The sequence below is a fragment of the Rutilus rutilus genome (assembly GCF_951802725.1).
Source record: "Rutilus rutilus genome assembly, chromosome: 3".
NCBI classification, from domain to species: Eukaryota; Metazoa; Chordata; class Actinopteri; order Cypriniformes; family Leuciscidae; genus Rutilus; species Rutilus rutilus.
Window position 1 is genome coordinate 53,172,530 of NC_140211.1, and position 14,869 is coordinate 53,187,398.

General features: G+C 42.6%; 1 protein-coding gene across 1 annotated transcript in view; it reads left to right on the top strand.

Moving 5' to 3' along the window:
• The window catches only part of zfhx3b (zinc finger homeobox 3b), a 225,595-nt gene that overhangs the window by 41,168 nt on the left and 169,558 nt on the right, over positions 1-14,869 (top strand). The window contains exon 3 of the mRNA XM_084403785.1: positions 1,302-1,372. The gene's annotated coding sequence lies outside the window, so the exon portion shown is untranslated. The remainder of the gene's footprint in view (positions 1-1,301; positions 1,373-14,869) is intronic.

Genomic DNA, 14,869 nt, shown 5'->3' on the forward strand with positions numbered 1-14,869 from the left:
GGAAAATCCAGGCAAAATCTAATATGTATGTTTGGCAACATTCTAATGCAATTAAGTGTCATTTCAAATGGAATTCATGCTTTAAAAAAGATTGGCAAATCTTGACAAAATCCAGTGGCAAATTCTATAATGGTGATTGGTGGAGACCATTTCATACACAGTAATTACGGAGATGCTGTTATCGTAAAATTCTTGGAGAAATCGAATGGCATTTTCTTCGCAAGTATATGAGCACTTTATTTATGTGTCTGACTTTTCTCTCTGTTTCATGTTCTCATCTGCATTTCAGCCCATATGCATGCTGGTGTGAGACTCCATTTCCCAGAGAGCAGCACAGGAGAGGAGGTGGGGTTGCTGTACTCTCTTAAACTGCTGCCCTGGAAGGTCATTGCTCACAGTCATGTGAGAGGCCAGTGCGGCCCCTTGGGCCCTGTGACAAACAGGGCTGCAGTGCTGAGGTGTGTGTCAGGGGTGTTTTTCCACAAAGCATTCTATAAAAGTGTAACCGCTCCGTGTTTGCCCTTTCCTCCCTGTACGCACGCACTGCTCAGCCAACAGGCCCCTAAAGAGCTCTTAAGAAATGCTGAGCCAACACACAAGCTGGCCCTGCTAGCAACTCTAGTAATTCTCTTTCTCGCGCTTTCTTCTACTTTTCTGGCCCGTATTCCCGTCGCTTGTGCTGAATCACGACTGCCGCGGCGGGGAGAGCAGGAAAGGCGGTGCTTGTTTGGGGCCTGAAGCTAATTATGGAGCATTAGAGCAGTGCTAAATAAATGTGTAGTGTTACTAATTGCGTGCCAGTGAAAACAATAACTCTACAACAGATGCCCAAGGGCACAGGGGGACGAGAGGCTCTTGGCACGGGGCCATCAGCAGCCCCTCCTCCAACCCTCCGGCTACCTCACCGACTGTCTATGCCAGCAGGCCTGAGAAACACATGCAACCTGGCATCGGCGGTAAGCAGTCAAGCTGTGTTTGTGCATGTGTGTATATGCGCTTATTTGTATCCCGAGCTGATGTTGCGCATGCAAACATGCACCACAGCAACAGCGGCAATCTGTCCCCGTCACCTTCACACATCACTGCATTAATAAACATGAATTAGTAATAGCACAATTAGACCAGGCCCGGGCGCATCGGCTGCACTGCGTGCTTGTGCGGAAAGTGTGAAAGCACAAACTCGTCCTTCTGAGAAGCTCTGTCACTTACATCCCAACAAAAATCCTTATACTGTCCCATTGCATCTGTTTCTTTCATGTCTCACACGTCTTTCTTTGTATTTCTGTGTGTCTGTGTTCTAGGTTTGGATCCGCTCTGTGACGGGAGACGGTGTTTGAACGGTGCACACTGCTGGATCTCCGGTGGCCTGCCGGTACGTACGCCCACTCACACAGATTTCCCAGCAGCACCTGAGTGAATGAGGCTAACATGAGTCTTTACACCCGCTTAGACCACACGCAAGACATGAGTGACAGCGTCACATCACAAGTTCACGTGTCAAATCGAAGCTAGAGATCTGATTAGACTGTCCTACTACAAAAATGACAGATCTGGAAAAACACACTCGCTTACAGTGGCCTCTCAGGTCTTTACGCAGTGTTTAGATAACAGCAGACGGTCTCTCACAGCCAGAAATGCTGCGATGAGTAGTAGTCTGAACTGTTACAGCTGGTTCGGGCTTAACACACACACAGGTGGACCTCAGACTGCCTGTCTCAGGGCCAGGCCAACGCTCCCTCAGCAGGACTTACGCACGCACATTGCAACGGAATCTCTGTAATCCAGTCGTAATGTAGTGCTAACATACTGGCAGACACACACTGCCACAGGCTCTTATTGATCACTTTACTCACACACAAATACACACAGTCATACAGTCACAGGTGTGCACGTATAGTCTATTGTGGCCCACTGACATATTTGTCTGCTGCAACACTAGCCTAAGGAAGTGAAATCATTTCTTATTCTGCTTTTTCCTTGTTTATTGCACCCCGTTCCATTATTCGTCTTTTAATTCCCTCATTTATCCGTCTTCTTTTCCTTTACTTATGGTGGCATTAGCACAGATTACTAATGATCCCTTCGTTTTGAAGCTTTCTGCATCACAGTCTCAAGGGAGCCATCTCCGTTGTGTTTTTACTAATTGCCGTAATTTATTGACTTGTTAAGGATTTCTGCACAGTTAATTCTGTTTTTTATTTCTCCCATTCTTCACAAGTACATTTCTTGTGCTCCTTAAAATGGAACGACATTTTGCAGATTGCTTATAGAATGAGGTCATTGAGTTAAAAAAAATACTTTATGAAAAATACAGCTTGCATGTAATATTTGGTTTCTTTTAATATAAATTAATATAAAGCATACATTTCATGCTTCTCAAAAAATATACTGTATTCCCAACATTAAAATCGCACGATAATATATTTTTCCATCTTTAAAAGAAGTCAGTGGATGATACTACCAGCCTAAACCTGAATCTGAACTTAAGCTATTAAGGTCTAGTTGTATAAGTAAAGTTTTTCGGTATTTTGAGCCACAGCACAATTTCTCTAATTTAGCACCTACTGCAATGAATCAGGCACAGATAACATAATCATGCTAATAACCTGTGGTGTGTCTGTGTAACCACTTAAAGGGATGGTTCAGACAAAAATGAAAATGCACCCTTATGTCATTCCAAACCTCTGTGACTTTCTTTCTTGTGTGTAACACAAAAGGAGATATTTAGCAGAATATCCAAGCTGCTTTTCTCCATACACTGAAAGTGGTGACCACATTAGCTCTGATTCCCATCCATTCACTTTCATTGTATTGAGAAAAGAAGCTTGAATTTTCTGCTAGATAACTCGTCTATATGGGTTTGGAACAACTTGAGTATTCATTGACAGAAGTTTTGAGTCATAATCACAATCCACTGTTGTCTCCAACTCCATAATATAGGTTTTTATACCACTGTATCTCTTTTAGATCCATGTTTCAAATGCTGGTTGGCAACTAGGGCACTACAGCCAGCATGGTGTCATGCCAGAGATGTGTGTGTTAAAGTGTACATTTCCATTACACAAAGGTATTCATCTAAATAGAGACAGGGCTTCATTCACTTGGTTTTAGATTGTGGACTGATAGGTGATCAGTGGTCCGACATCCTGCATCAGTTCTCTTCATTATGGCCTGAAGACCAGGCCTGATCTTCAATCAGCCCTGATCACATCAGCTGAGCACAGTGCTGCCGAAATACACTTTGGTCTGGATCAATACAGGCCTCCCTTGGGCTCTTGTGTCTGATCCCCCCTGGTGAGTCACGTGACTGAGTGGCAAGACAGGCCTGATTTTCTAAACAGCCCTCTCCTCATCCATTGTTCTCCGTTCTGTTTGTTATCCAGACTTTTGTCCAAAAATATTCAGTCAGTAGAAAGTTGAAAGTGTCTATACTCCAATAACGAGGAACTGGTACACGTCCAATGAGTAATATCCCATTTTTGAATGTTCCCCCATGATCCATTGATGCAGAGTTGGGATTTACGAAAAGATCAGGCACCAAAATCCTCAAAGTGGCCCGCATTTATCCTCAAGGCTATCAAATGCATTGGACCTGCTTTCGGTATGTTGTTTTCTCATTATGAATTCCCTTCGGAAGTGATCACCGGCGTATTTAGCAGGCCTCCTTATGAGCGAGAAGTCATCGGGTATAGTCGTTCGCAGGTAAATTTTATGGTACGCGACTCCATTCCCGTCAACCACAGGCGTTTTTTTTTTCCTAGAGAGAATAAATGATAATTAAATTTACAAAGCAATCAGAATTAATCGCGTACCATCTCCCACAGCGATTACACACCTCCGCCTCCCCCTGCGCACACATACGCTCATTTACTCACCAGGCCAAACCTGCGCCTGTTTTCGTTTATACGTTACCTCTCTCGCCCACTTCCTCTCTCTCCGTAAATTATTTTGTATACTTACGGCGAGACTCATTAGTCACCCCTCCCTTCCGCGGCTTAACGAGAAAGCGATTAGAATGCATGTTAACGCAGTCCCAATGGCTGCTCCTGCTCGCTTCTCTACGTCCACACCAAACTGCTTTACCTTCAGCACTGCCTCCTTCTGCCTCTCTGTGAGATCTCCCCTTCTCTCCCCTCTACCTCTCTCTTCTGTGGCTGCAGCCTCTCTCTCCTTTCCTCTCTCTCTTTCCCTTTCCTAGTCCTCTCTGCAGCCTCTCTCTCTCTTTCCCTCGCTCCTCCCTCTCTTAGAGCTGCAGGCTGCTGGGGGTTTTAGACGGATCACTCTCACAATGCCTGATCAATACGGCTATTGATCGGCTGGCAAAATGTTTATAAAATCATCCCGGGCAACCGAGCGATGGGGTGGAGAGGAGGAGCGTGAGCGAGGGGAGGGCCGTGAGGGCGATGCCATTCGGCCAGGGTAGAGGAGGCAGCGTGCCCGTGATTGGTTGCTTCTCTGCCCGCCTTGCCAGGCAACTAACGGGGTACGTTGTTCTGGTACGCAGCTCCCCGCTTTCGTTCCTGCGGCGCACAGGCAAACTTTCCAGCCTCACAAGCCGCCACCTCCACTGTAGCAGCGGCACCGTTTTTACTGCTCACCGTTGGCTGCCAGCCAAACTGTGACAGCACCCGCCCCCCGACATCCCACCTCCCATGAGTCAGTAACCTTCATTTGCATAAATTAGCAGGCGGCAGGCAGTGCCAGGCTCTTAACGAGCCCATGTCATGTCATGTCGTCCCTCCTCCCCTTGTTCGCTTCTTGCTACGCGAGGACACCCGTACTCCCGGCCCACCTGCTTTGCAGGTTCCCTTTGGCATGGAATACCCTCTGGACCCTGCTCCATTTCACCGACTTCTCTGTGTGACTCCTGGGACCGTGCTCCAACTATATCAGCATTATCAAACAACACGTCCCCACAGATCCCCCTGTTCCCGTGTGAGCTTGTGCTGGGAGATCTCAGACTAAAACACACCGAGTGCTGCCCTTGTCCCTGAGCGCGCGTGCTGGGATCTTACTTCTCTGAATGGCGCTGCGGATCCTACAGACAAGTTTTCCCACCTCGCACTTAGAGATGCTAACCACAGCAAACTCAGCTCACTGCTAATCTTTTCATCTAGAGCTCCGTTCATGATGGAGAAGGACTCGTCCTTGACATCCCCACAGTCCTGACAGGACAGGATCATTAGCATTCATCAGTCATTCATCAGTGTTTGAGGAACAAATCTGATCTGCACCCCTTTACAAAGATGATGGAAAGATACCTAGAACAATTAAACTGCTGCATCAGGCTTTAATTCTTAAAATGTATCAGCAGCTGCCATGTAGTTAAGCAAATTTAGAAAGAAGATTACAGGTTATTGCTATAAAGTTTTCAGTCACAAAAATATAACCTCTCCATATGGTGTATTTAGTAGGGCTGAGAATCTTTAGGCACCTCACGATTGCATTTCAGTGCATATCATTTTTCTGTGTAGACTCAAATCTTTATCAAGTTGAGGTGGCTTGTTTCTAAATTCCTTGTGAAGATTCTGCATAATAGCTGTAGAATCCGCCAACCCACCAAAATAAATGGAATAAGCTAGTTTAATAACATAGCATCAGAGGTTAGCACATCAGCGTCTGTGTGAATGAAACGGTTGATCATTACTTTAAACTTTATTAGTTTGTCAGTGTCTTGTTTTCTGTGGCTGTGCACAATGATCAACTTTTAAGCATGTAATGCATTGTTTAAAAATGTATAAATGCTAGTACTGATGTGACCTCAGTGCCGTTTTTGCATTGCCACGCACCACATGGAACTTATCTGTGTCTGTAATATTATTATTATTATTAAATTTTTTTGATGGATGGATGGAATTTAAAAAGAAATATTATCTTTAAGTAGGTTCACTAGTGTTTAGCGGCCCTAGCGCTTCTCCTCTGGCACTAGCCTTGAAACACTATATTTGATAGCCTTGGGCAAAGTCACATTGGTCAAGCCATCATGGGGAGTCTGTTTAATTAATTAACCATAAAAGCTACTTACCTCCCAACTAATTGGACCAGAGAAAGTCTTAGCATCAGGTCTGCTTTGAAATGCTAACCCCATTGGAATTTATTAATATTAGCATGAAGTGCCTAAAAATACGAAAACTAGGAAAACATGAACACTTATTTTTTGTGTGTGCAAAATTTTGTTTGATTGGATGCTCAGCCTTTAACATCAGCAACAAAGGATATGGGAAGACTGTTTTTAAAAGTTGATAGGATATTTATGTTACGATGCTAACTATGCTTGACTATATTTTGAGTTATATATTATTATATACAAGTTGTATTTTATTATTTGCATTTAGCTTTGTATTTTCCTGCTTTTCAAGACTCAATCAGAACAGACCTGTCACCCATTTTTGGCTCACTACATCATAGATAAGAACCACCATACTAGACCAGTCTAGGTCACCCATTCTGTTTGTAAAAGAAGGCCCTAGATCTATATACTTCACTCCAGTTTTTTGTTCTCCATCTCATCTCTGTAACGTCTCAGTGTTTATCCTCTCACTCCTTTTCCTGGTTCTGTTCCTTCTTTTCTCTTCATTATTTTCCTTTTGCTTCTGTTTTCTCCCGTTTTATTCTTTCATATGCCCCCTCCCTTCCTCACGGTGCATAAGAGGGTGTTTTATTTATTCCATCAGAATGCAGAGGGGCTTGGGGTGTGCGTGCCTCACACAGAAATCAATTTCAGCTCAGCCAGTGGAACCAAACAAAGCGCCATGCTCATCGTAGCATCCATGTGCGCTCTCGAAACCTAACGCGCTCATCTCTCCTCCACTTCCCTCCCTCCTTGGGAGACATTTTGTTTTCACTCTACCGCCATTATTGTCAATCATTGTGCACAAGTGATGAGGTGTGAACACAGCTGGCAAATGAGTGATGGCCAAGTGTATATCATTAGCAGCAAAATAAAGGAAACTCTAACAAGAGTGCTTGTCTGTTTGTAGATATCTCTTTAATGATTCGGAGGTGCGGATTTCTATCTTTTTATCGTTCTCACTCTCATTCTTTCTCTTCAAATCTTCCTTCTTCTCTCTTGTTCTTTCCCTTTTCTCTGTCTGTCAGAGGACAACTGTATTGCTCAAAGGGTGCTTCTACAAATCTCAGGAGAGTTCTCAGATATGTTCCGTTCAAGTACCTATTTCGATTTTGCTATTATATATGCACAATTGCATGTTTATTATAGCTATAGCTATGCATTTACATGCGTAAATAAAAGTGTTCTCTTCTTGCATTTAGCATCATTTTTCCCTGATGTCTGCGACTCAATCAGAATAGACCTCCAACCAAATTTTGGGTCGCAACATCACTGAGAATCACAAGAGGAGGATACCCCATAGCTGGATGCTAGCATATTCACATATTCTCAACAATAAACTTGTAAACTTGAGATGAAAAAAACGTATGATATTTTGAAATTTGGTTTAATTTTTAACAATAGTTAATGCATCACGAACAAGCATTTCTTAGTCATGGTTAATGCTTATTTTATACATACTAAGTTTTAGGGGTTGTGCATTATGGTTAAGTTTAGGTTTGGGTTATGTGTTTTACAATATCTTATGATTTCTACATCTCATTGAAATTATTATGACTTCTCACTAGACCGAATAGGAGATTCCTCAGGTTTTTGTCTCAAGAGAAACATCTAAGAAGCAAGAGACTTATTTAAAGTAAAAGTCTCAATTTTCTCTCCATTTAGTCTCATTGCAGCCCAGTAAAGAATATTGAGATATTAAAGATACCCCCCCCCCCCCCGTGTATAAGGCGTGCAAATGTATGTTTATCTATATGGATGGTATGAGTCATAAATCTGTGCTTGTGTTGGTGGGTGTAAATGTGTCCTCGGGGTGTGCTGAATAGTAAGTAAGTGTTGATGATGATGATATGCTTTTGTGGACTGTGCTGTATAAAGGCCTATGGAAAAGCCACATCTCTCTCTTGGTCTATTTTTCTAGTTCTTTCTCTCTCGCTTCGCTTAATGTGAGTTCTGGATCAGCCTTATTCCTCGCTCCACTTTTATTGATTTCAGCGAGAAATAGAGGGAGGAAGAAAGAAAGGGCCTTTTCACAGAGAAGTTAAATGGTCAAGTAGCGGGTGGAGGTTGGCTTTCACCACTTATTGACGAGGTGGAAAAATGTCACTATTATGGAGGCCCTTTCAGGAGATAGCGAGCTGATTGGATGAGTGCCCTGGGGTCAGGCGGAGCGCATTCCTAGCGCAACGAAACAAGTGTGTATAAAAGGCCAGAGGATTCAGTTGAACATGTAGAGGTGCCTCTTCACCGGTCGCCCTGTCTATTAGCTGTGTCCAGGCTACTGTCCAAGACTACAAGGCGCTGTGCGAAGTCACTGCCTGTCTTTCTTCTCGGTCTCTCTGCGGGAGGCAGTCTTACATGTCTGATCTTGCCGTTCATGATCAGTGAAAGTGTTTGTTTGTTAGTGTTCTGGCCTCAGTGTCCTGTCTGAAGAGGGAGTCAAAGGAAGCCAATGCCTGATGTGGCTCAACCGCCTTCAAAGCCTCCAGCAGATAAAGCCCGGTGCCAACTGGACGCCTGTGGCTGGTGTCCAAAATTCAAACTAAAGTGCAGTGAGTGGGTGCTTGTGTATGAGAAAAATAGGTTAATAAGAGCACGAGAGAATCAATGGAATTTACAAGGAAATAGACAGTGAGAGAAAAGAGTTGGGCTGACAAAACGGCGATGAGATTCCTGAAAGACTTCTGCTGACCTGTGGCTAGGGGTTCAAACATAAGTCACTCAGGCAGCTCTGGGAGTTTGACGTCAAGGCCTTTAATTAGGGAAGCGCATCATCTGGCCAGCCAGTCTCCATAGAGAGCCTAGCAAAGGTTAACATGCCATAGAACAGACACTGGATGGCTTAATCTGAGGTGAAATGGTTGCTTTTCTAAATTGATTCCAGTTTGGCAAAGACAAGGGCTGTCTTGTGTTCTAATTGAGCCACTTGAAGACTCCGGCGGAAAGCGGGAACCCTCTCTGAGGAAGGGTTCATAAAGCAGGACACATGAACAAACAAAAATTGTTCAACTGACATCTGGAGCAAAGCTGTCTCCAGGCCTGAGTTGCTGCGGGAAAACCAGTAGGCATGCAAGCACAATCTCGCACTCATTCACTCTTTGGACATAGGACCTCTAGTCTTGTTTTCACAATGCAGTTCGGGGGTTCACTGTTTAAATCAGAGATACAGTGGTTCAAAATTAAAATCCTATTTAAATCACTATTTAGTAAATTAATTTCATTGCATTAGATACTTAGCAGAATAACAAAAGTTGCGAAAAATGCCACTTTGTTCATTATTTTATGCAGTGACTTTCAAACGATTTTAACTGTGTCCAATATATAATCCATACAAATGCAATATTGTGAGTATAGTCACAATGCTTTATGAATATAGTCAGCTTAAGGTTGATTTTTGAAAGGTTGCTTTATGAATAGTCAGCTAAATGTTTTTTTTTTTTTTTTTTCAGTTTACAGATAATATCTTCGTTAACAGATTTGTATTATTTTACTAAGCAAATTCATTAAGTGGCATCATTTAACTAAAGTATACAGTCCCTGATATAACAGAACATTACTATACATGCAACAATAATAATGGTTTGCTATATCTTGTATTTTAACACAGCTGGAATGCTGTATTGACCAATCAGAAAAAAGGACCATAACTATTTCTTTTAATATACTGTACATATTCCTACTGTAGTAAATTGCAAACCCCAAACATGGTGTAGCCACATGGTTGCCAAAGCCCTTGACCTAAGATGGAAATTGAGTTTTTCTCCCACACAGACATTAACACATGCCACACTGGCTTGCAGACCTTTTCAAGCTGAATGCATAATATATTAAATGAAATAATGTTTCTTGTGGGGATGGTTGTGGCATGGAATGGATATGCATTGAATCTCAATGTAGCTCAGATCCCTCAATTGGTGTTATGACAGGGGGTAAATGAGTAAGTGTGTGTGATATGGGGGAGGGCTTAGCATATCGCCTTAGGCCAGTCTGTGACGTCCAGAGACGTACATGAAGACTGTACCCCCCGCCATCCCAGCAGACACCAGTAGACCTCTAGACATGGATCCAGCGGTCATTAGCGAGGTTAAGATTCATTGGCGCTAATTGATGACTATTCCCCCTCTCCTCACATTCTGTGTCCATGCAAGAAGCTTTTGCCCACCCTCACCCCTCCAGTCTTCAGACTCTGAAGACTACAACTCCTAATTGGACCTACTCGACCCCCCGCCATTAAAGATTTAGAAGGAAGGCGCCTTGTAAAGCATTGAAAATTGTGGAGTTAAGCTCAGGAGATGGCTCCCACTAGGCTATGCAGAAGGGTATTTGTGGGTGGGAGATTTGATAGAGTTAAGCCAATAATGGTGGTACTCCATTTGAAAACTCTGCCCAGTACATGAGGTGCACAGGAGGGAGAGGTGTTCAAACATCAATTTGACCAGAAGAACCTTTTAGAGGCGTAGTGGCTAAAGTTCAGGGCTGGATATATATTTTACATATATCTGAATTCTAAACAGCATTTTTGAGCATTTGAGCATCATCGAAGGCACTGCAGAAAGGAGACACTACTCAGAGGGTCATTCCACGTGAAAGTGAGCAACTGAATACTTTCCTTTTATGAGGCTGTTAGGAAAAAGTACAGTAAATTAGGGAGAACCGTTCGTAGCAGATCTAGACAGGTGGTGCTGGGGAGGAGGAGGCCTAAAGAAAATTCTCAGGACACGCAGTACTTGAGCTGGACTAGGTTTGGAACAAAATAAATGTATTCGTGTACATAGGAAAAAAAGATTGATTGTCTAAGCTTCCGATTTGGAAGAACCATTCAGTTTCTCAGAAGAGTTTCATGACTGAACTATGCATTCCTTTTTCTTGTTATGTTATCAAGATTCAGAGTACTCCAATTGTAGGACATTCAAATGGATTTCACCCCTTGTTTTCACCAAGTACTTTGAAAACATTTACAGCACAGCCAGTACAGCTGTTGATTTATTATCAAAGGAATCAATGCTAAATTTTCAGACTCTGTCAAGATCTGTATTCTTCTTTTACTGTTAATACATCATATTTACACTTTGATTTTGATCGTTTTGACTCTCATAGCTTCATAGAATCAGTTTGGCCAGTTGTTACCATAAATAGTTGATTTTAACATTGACATTCAGCTATCATTTTTTCACTTCTGTGTTAGTTCTATTATGGTTTAATACTGCCTTTAAAAAGCCTTTAAATTCACTGACCTTTGGGTTGCATCCAGAATGCAAATGACCTCATTGAATACTGATTATACAAATGAATGCAAATGAAGAGTATGAAACTTGAAAAATGTCACTACATGGATATGCAATTATTCGGTGTCCTAGATATCACCTTGACAACCTTGTTGAGCAAAGAAAACAAACATGTACAAAAAAACTATTTGGTATTTGCTCGTTCTCTGCTAGTAAAACTCCATACTTTGTCAGACCGTTCCGCTGTGTTTGTGCTCCTGGTGCGGCCCACTCATTGGGCCCGTGTGATCTGGAGACGGGGTGAGGAATGTGAGAAGCATCTTAGGAAACATGAGCTGCTATTTTCCCACAAGCGTAAAAAAAACAGATGCCAGTGCTCTGGAATCCTGGTGACGCAATGCTTTCGTGGACGGGCCAGAGAGGAGGAGGGAGAGGGAACGAAAGAGGGCGAAAGAAAGAAAGAAATGGAAGGAAATGTAGGTCTGGCTTGAACGAGGGAAAAGTAAAGAGTAGGAGAGGCAGCTGTAAGTTCACTGGGTCTCCGCTGGGACAGGCTCCTGGCCCCGGCCGTCTCGTTTTTTTTGTTTTTTTTTAAACTGTAGGAACATCTGTGAAGGAAGACCATTAATTGTTTGTTGGCTAAGTGATCATTACAAAAACAGATGTTTGATGCCTTTTTTAAGATGCAAGAATAGAGACACAGAGAGCGAGCGGAGCGATAGAGCAAAAGGCAAGAGTATATGTTCCCTCAGGGTCTGATTGAGAGGAATACCATCAGCAGCAATTCCTTTACCACGCTAATTTCTCATACACTCAGATACCCCCTAAAACACAAAAACAGTGCACATCAATGCCTGCTCCTCCATCTCTGCCTCTCCTCCTGCTCTAATTATCGGTGCCTCTGTAATTGCTGTTATATTCATCATAGCTTTTGGTATTTATAGGGTCTGTTTTGATCATAGTAATAATGTCACTCTGGAATTCCCATGCTTGGGAGGAGAAGAAGAAAGAGAGAAAATGAGAAAAGGAGAAAGGGGGTGGGCAGGGGCTGATGTTTGGATCCTGGCAGACTCTTTCAGACATCAGTTGCAGTAGGGCCCAGAGGCCACCGCTCCAGGCTGCTCTGCTGGTGGCTTCAGGTGACTCGGGTCCCGTGTGGATCGGGTCTGGCGGGGATGCATGCCGAATGGATCTACGCTGAGCTGAGCCAGGTCTCGCTTTGCTACGGGTCTTCAGGACCAGAGCTTTGCCGAGTCTTGCCGTCCCTGGGCCAGAGGAATTGGTGGTCTCATTTTCCTTGCCTTTTCACGTATTCCCTCCCTCCTCCTTTCCTTAATTTCTGTTCCCTAAAAGGTCTTCATTCAATCCCTGTTGCTTAAATGACCAGTTAAACAGAGTTTTGCTGGTCACAATTCATAGCTACATTTAATCAAGTCAGTATAGCACTTATCACAATTCACATTCACAGAAAATCATTATGTTAGTGTTTATGACATCTTAATATCATGCAGCCGAGATTTGAAATGTAGTATTTATTGCTATTAATCACCCTTGTGCTGTTATTTTTCTCGTAGAACAGAAGAGGAGAATTTTTAAAGAATGTTCACGCAGCTCTTTTCCATGACAATGACAATGGACTGTCTATAAAAGCACCATAAAAGTAGTTCATACAAATTGTATGTTATTTTCCAAGGCTTCTGAAGCCATACAATTCTGTAGCTTTCTGTGAGGAACAGACCCAAATTTGGTGTAGGATGTCACGAATATCAACCACTGGGTCTCCAGACCTATGACATAAGATTTTTTTAATTTTTTTTCAGAGCTGCATCTATCACATGGCAAGACTTGAAATATAGTGCACAAGTCATACAGGCCACTTTTGTGGTGGTTTTAGTGATTAAAAAGCTTATGATATTTGAATTACTGTTGTGACAGAATGACGGAATTTTATGTTATTGTGTGAAAAATTTGAGTCACACTTTATTTTACAGTGTCCTTATTACACATATTACATGTAGTTACTGTAATAATAACTACAAATTATGCATAATTACATGCAATTAACCCTAAAACAAATCCTAATCCAACCCTAACTCTATAGTAAGTACATGTAGTTAATTATCATTACTCAGTACTTAATTACACTGTTACACTGACACCTTAATATAAAGGGTTACACTTTATTTTAAGGTGTCATTGGTGAAGTGTAAGTACTGAGTAATATTAAGCAATTACATGTACTTACTATAGGGTTAGGGTAGGATTATGATTTGGTTGAGGGTTAGTTGCATATAATTATGCATAATTTACCGTTATTACTATGGTAAGTACATGTAACATATGTAACAAGGACACTGTCAAATAAAGTGTTACCCAATAAAGTGTAACCAAATATTCCTTTAAACACAAGTTTAATGCGTTGACATTAATGCACTTACGCCTGCGACTACTGGGCAGTCATGCTTTCTGGAAACTATATTTTTCTATAGATATCGGCAGCATGCCACCCATTTGCTTGTAATGAATGTTGCAGGAATCTCACCTATAGTCCAAATCAAGCACACCTTTCATCAGGAGCTATGACTGACCTCCCCGCTCTTGTATCCACATCTCCGTCTCGGTCTCTTCTCTACACGTCTCTTGCTCTCTTTTTCTCCCCGTCTCTCCCCCTTCTGCACAGCTCCCAGTGTTTGGGTATATATTTACCACCCTTGTGTGAGGCCGGGTGAGTGGGCCAGGGGAATGGAAAGGAAAACAATCATGCCCTCTCTCCTGGCCCTTCGGTGCAGGCCGCCTATAAATAACTACGGGTGGCGCGCCAGTCCCACCGCCTATGGCATGGGAATCTCGTCTCCTTCAGCCCTGCCCTGGGCTGCTCGACCACCCTGGGAACCCTTCAGCCAGGCCACTGAGGACGGACAGCAGGCCAGGGCAAAGTCAAGGCTGACGGTGGAGGAGAAGAGTTCTTTCTTCTTGACTTTTTTTTTTCCAGCCCTCCTTTGAGACTGTAATTGTCTGTCTCTTTGTTGTGTCTCTAAGGAGAGTTACTAACTGTTTCATCCCGCTATACCTAAGCCTCTACGGTGCATCCTTCTCTTTCAAAGCAGTTTTACACTGCATTTAGTCTGTTTTTGCCTTATAAAGATTGTATGAATATGTGCTTTTAGAAGTGTTAGAAATCCGGTTCGTAGAACTCAGATGAAGCGTTTGTTTTACCCCACCGAAAATTGATTTTGACTTTCAAAGGCTTGCTCTTCACAGCGCTGTCTTCCGTGTCAGTGTGAGACAGGTTTAGCTCACATTTTTGGAATTTGAGGTAATAGTTTTAAACTGACAGACTAAACATCACTCTTCTTGACTGTTCCACTTCTGAATAGTAAATACTTACACAGACACACACACTCAAACATACTCTTAAATTCATACACATACACATACACACACACACACACACACAAGAGAGAGGCAGATGTTGGGAATGAATCTGGTAGCCAGTGGTAATAAAGTTCTGAAGATTTGTAATGTTAAGTACTAAAGCCACGGTATACCTACAGGCGGTTTTGTCACTGTGTTA